Raw genomic sequence first — 5,447 nt, 5'->3', positions numbered from 1 at the left:
AAAGGATCTACCCACCTTGGTGTCCCAGACTGCCAGGATTTCAGGTGTGAGCCACTGCGCCCAGCCCCAGTGCGTTTCTCCCTGACTCTTCTTTTTTCAGAATATGAATCCCTAGCCCACACCAAAAGGCTCCTTCAACACAATTTCAGTTCTTTTCTTCGTTCCCAAATAACATCTGTAGAATGATTTATGTCCTTCCTCACCAAGAGGAAAGCAAATCCCTTCTGTGTAAATACATATGAGAATCTGATACTATTTCAACAACCCTTGTTCCACACTGACTCCATTCAGGCAAACTTGTTTTCTCCCTTCTCCAAGGTTTTAGCTTCCTTCTGTCTCCAATAGTGGCTCACATCGACCTATTGTAAAGAACCAAGCCTATCTGCCTCGCTGAAAAGCACAGAAAAGCCTGGAGAAAATTCACAAAGCACCATTAATCACTTAATTAAAACTCTCAAGGGGAAGAAAAAAATCTGTTTCATTATAATCAAGTCGGAAAATAGATTTGCTCTCCGTTCTCCACGGAATGTCAAACACTGCACTGAGACTAGAGTCGCTAGATTCGATGATGTCTGTGTCTTCACCCAAGTTGCTTATTTTTACAATGAGGTAAAAATAAATGCCACAAAAGCTTTGTTTAGATCACTTGTTCTCTTTATTTTTATTTTTATTTATTTATTTTGAGATAGAGTCACCCTGAGTGCCACGGTGTCATCATAGCTTACAGCAACCTCAAATTCTTGGGCTCAACCTCCCAAGTAGCTGGGACTACAGGTGCCCTCCACAACACCCAGCTAGTTTTTCTGTTTTTAGTAGAGACAGGGTCTCACTCCTGCTCAGGCTGGTCTTGAACTCCTGGGCTCAGGCAATCCACCCTCCTTAGCCTCCCTGAGTGCTGGGATTACTGCCGTGACCCACCTGGCAGGACAACTTACTCCCTTTAACTTACTGTTCAGACAACGCCCCACACACTCCCCAGCTTTGCATTTTGCCCTAAGCCCACCTTCATCATTCAGTGTCAGAAACAACCATTAGTTTCTTCTTCACCAGATCCAGTGTATCTATTCACAGAATTGATTTCTGCTCAGTTCTCGCAACTTGAATGTGCATGTGAATTATCTGGATATTTTACTAAAACTTAGATTTACTTCAGTAATTCTGGAGTGAGGTATGAAATTTTAAATCCCAGCCAGGTCCTAGATAATGTCAGTGTTGCTGATCTGAGATCCCTCAGCAGATTAAAATTCTATTGTGACCCTTTTCAGGCTTGGGGACCCCAAGCAAATGTTCTGGGGGCAAAATTATCCTGGCTAGTTATGTACCATTTCTGCCAAACAAATGGCCAAATCACTCCAGCAGTGACTATTTGAATATCCACTACAAAGTCCTTAGTAAAACCTTTGATGTTAACTTAGTAGATTGTTGCTAAAGCATTTGCCACTTCAAGATCTGAAGGATTTCACTCCAAGCCTTTCATAGGCTGTCAGTAAGCCCGTCAAAGTAGCCCACCTCTACTTTCTCCTTATTGCCTCATCACCAAGTTTTGTTTTGTATTTTAGAGACAGAGTCTCACTTGTACTCGGTAGAGCGCCGTGGGGTCACAGCTTGTAGCAATTTTAAACCGTTGGGCTTAAGAGATCCTCTTGCCTCAGCCTCCAGGTAGCTGGAACTACAAGCTCTTGCCAGAATGCCTAGCTATTTTTAGAGATGAGGTTTTCCTCTGGCTCAGGTTGGTCTTGAACTTGTGAGCTCAGGCAATCCACCCCCTTTGGCCTCCCAGAGTGCTAGGATTATGGGCATGAGCCACAGCACCCGGCCCTAACCAAGTTTTAATATAACATTCCTAATTCAATTCTCTGTAGATGGGTTCAGGGCCAAAGCGTCTTTCTTCATTGATTGTACAAATATCCACTAAGCACCTGCTATGTGCCAGGCGCTATTCTGTGCACTGTTCAGTGATGACCACAGAACACAAGACAAACGAGGTACCCACAGTTATGAAGTTCACATTCCATAAGGGTAGGGGGTGAACAATAAAACATGAAAAACGAAGCCAGTCGGGGTGGCTCCCGCCTGTAATCCAGCACCATGAGCAGCCCAGGCGTAGCTCACAGCAACCTCAAACTCTTGGGTTCAAGCCATCCTGCTGCCTTAGCCTCTGGAGTAGCCAGGACCACAGGCACCAGCTACCATGCCTGGCTAGTTTTCTATTTTTAGTAAAGAAAAGGTCTTGCTCTTGCTTTTCAAAAGAAGTTCAAAGCACAGTAAGTATATATTTTTTTACTTTTGGGGGGGGCAGAGTCTCACTTTGTCACCCTTGGTTGAGTGCTGTGGCATCATAGCTCAGAGAAACCTCAAACTCCTGGGTGCAAGCAATTCTCTTGCGTCAGCCTCCCTAGGCGCCCGCCACAACAGGCGCCTGCCACAACGCCCAGCTAGTTTTAGAGACCAGGTCTTGCTCTTGCTTATGCTGGTCTCCAACCCGTAAGCTCCAACAATCCACCTGCCTCCAGCCTCCCAGAGTGATAGGATTACAGCCGTGAGCCACCATGCCCAGCCCTTACTCTTTTTTTGTGTGTCTCGAAATTTAACTATGGGTCCAAGTGTGCCGTGAGTTAAAAAAGGTTGACAAACGTTCTCATGTGTAGATTTGATTTAACAGGTGCAGGGGTGGGACCTGAGAGTCTGCATTTCCCCCAAGCTCTCGGGTGATGCTGATGTTGGTGGATCATAATTTGAGCAGCAAAGGAGGAGACTCTTTCAGGAGCTTTATATGAAAAGGAGCTATGAAAAGGGGTAGATGAGCACAATAATTGGAGGGAGATGTGAGGTCAAGGGAATTATTTTTAGGATTCCCACATCATAGCACTGTCTGCCAATGAGACCAACATGAAGATGAGAGAGAAAAAAAAAATTAAAAATGGGGGAGGGGCAATGCTTGTGGCTCAGTGGGTAGGGCGACAGCCCCATATACCGAAGGTGGTGGGTTCAAAGCCGGCCCCGGCCAAACTGCAACAAAATAAAGTAGCTGGGCATTGTGGTGGGCACCTGTACATAGCTACTTGGGAAGCTAAGGCAAGACAATTGCCACAGCACCCTACCCAGGGCGACAAAGTGAGACTCTGTCTCTAAGAAAAAATAAATGTGGGGAGAGGAGAGTCAGTGGTATGAACGTTGTCCTTGACCTTGAGTAGACAAGAGAAAACGGCCCACAGTGATCTAGGGTGGGGAAGCCTTGAAGACCCACTAGAGGGAACCCCAGGCAGTTCACCCACATCACCAGGAGAGGGCGCAAAGTTCCAGGGTATAGGTGCAGAAGAGGTGCACAGAGCTCAATTATTTTCTCAGTGTAATAAGGTGCTTAGCCAACAGACTTAAGGGCACTTCTAAAAAACTGTGAGGAAGTGAATCAGCTAGGGCAATTGTCTTCAACCCTAATCAGACCAATGACCCCTTTTCTAATACACATTTTAAACACTCTTGTTACTATCTTGAAAATAAAATGATAGTTTAACCTACCCACACACATTTTTTAACCAACATAATGCCCTCCCCCTAATTCAAAGAAATTTTTAAAAAATCCATAGTCAAATAACATGCATTTCCGTGTGAGTATTCTATACTAAGTTAGCAAATCAAATCATCTGCACCACGGGTCCTCAAATTTTTTAAACAGGGGGCCCAGTTCACTGTCCCTCAGACCATTGGAGGGCAGGACTGTGGGCCCTGGGACGAGTGGGCTGCTAAGCAGGACAGGCAGCGGCAGCAAAAACACCTGGCGGGTCAGATAAATGTCCTCAGCGGGCCGCATGTGGCCCGCGGGCTGTAGTTTGAGGATGCCTGAATTATGCAGGATGGAAAAAAAAAAATGATAACAGGGACATTGCACTCTAAAGTTCACAGAGGCTCAGTCACAATCGAAAAGATGAGGAAACAGGGCAGCGCCTGTGGCTCAGTGGGTAGGGCGACAGCCCCATATACTGAGGGTGGTGGGTTCAACCCCTTCCCTGGCCAAACTGCAACAAAAAATAGCTGGGTGTTGTTGCATGCACCTGTAGTCCCAGCTGCTGAGGAGGCTGAGGCAAGAGAATCACCTAAGCCCAGGAGTTGGAAATTGCTGTGAGCTGTGATGCCATGGTACTCTACTGAGGGTGATAAAGTGAGACTCTGTCTCTAAAAACAAAAAAAAAGAAAAGATGAGGAAACAATCCAAGTGCCCATCAACCCATGAGTGGATTAATAAACTGTGGAATATATACACTGTGGAATATTATTCAGCCCTTAAAAAAAGATGAAGACTTTGCATCCTTTGTAACAACCTGTATGGGTTTGGAGAACATTCTCTTATGTAAAGTATTGCAAGATTGGAAAAACGAACATCCCATGTGCTCAGTACCAATTTGAAAGTAGGAGATTAACAATCACAGGTCCACACAACTGAAAATCTCAAATTCAAGCAGAAGGAAGGGGGTTCAGTAGCTTCCCACCCAGTGGGTACAATGCATGGATATATGGCGTATTCCTTGGGTGGAGGCCACAACTACAACTCTGAATTTTACCCAACATGTGTAAATTATACAACCTAATGGTTTTTACCCTCATATTAATAAAACAAGAATGGAAAAAAAAAAATCTCCACAAAGATGGCTAATGTCCCCTAGGTGGCGGTATTCTGCCCTTGTTGAAAATTCAATTGCTTGATGGGACTAAGGGATCGCTGGAGGTCAGCAATGGTGATTTCATGGGCTACGAGTTAGCACAGTTGCACTTAACCAGGGACACCTTTATTGGGGCAGTAATTGGACTGAAAATGGAACAAGCAAGTTCAAGACCCTGGTCTGCAATCTCTATCAGCACTTCCAAAATCCCAAAAAGAGCTTTGAAAACACAAAGTTGAGAGTGTTTTTTGTAAGGTTGTTCTAAACTCACTTGGCAATAAAACTCATCCTGAATAGACACAGAGCTATTTAGTACTTTTACTTATCCCCCTTATTTGGGAAGAATCATGAATGTCACTGCAGGTACCAAGGCACAGGAATTAGGTTATCTTTCTAAAATTAAAATATGTATGTCTAAATTCGGAAACACACGAATACCTGTTAATATCATCACATCTGGTAACTAGTTCTTAACACGTGAATTCTGGAGAAATACAAACATTTATACCAGTGGTTCTCAACCTTCCTAATGCCGTGACCCTTTAATATAGTTTGTCATGTTGTGGTGGCCCCCAACCATAAAATTATTTCTGTTGCTACTTCATAACTATAATTTTGCTACTGTTATGAATCATAATGTAAATATCTGATATGCAGGATGGTCTTAGGTGACCCCTGTGAAAGGGCCGTTCAACCCCCAAAGGGATCTCGACCCACAAGTTGAGAACCACTGATTTAGATCATAGCAACAGTACATTCTCTCTCTCTTTTTTTTTTTTTTTTTTTTTG

This window comes from Otolemur garnettii, unplaced genomic scaffold (assembly GCF_000181295.1).
Source record: "Otolemur garnettii isolate 467f Iridium unplaced genomic scaffold, OtoGar3 scaffold00061, whole genome shotgun sequence".
Lineage (NCBI taxonomy): Eukaryota > Metazoa > Chordata > Mammalia > Primates > Galagidae > Otolemur > Otolemur garnettii.
This window is presented reverse-complemented; position numbering follows the sequence as displayed.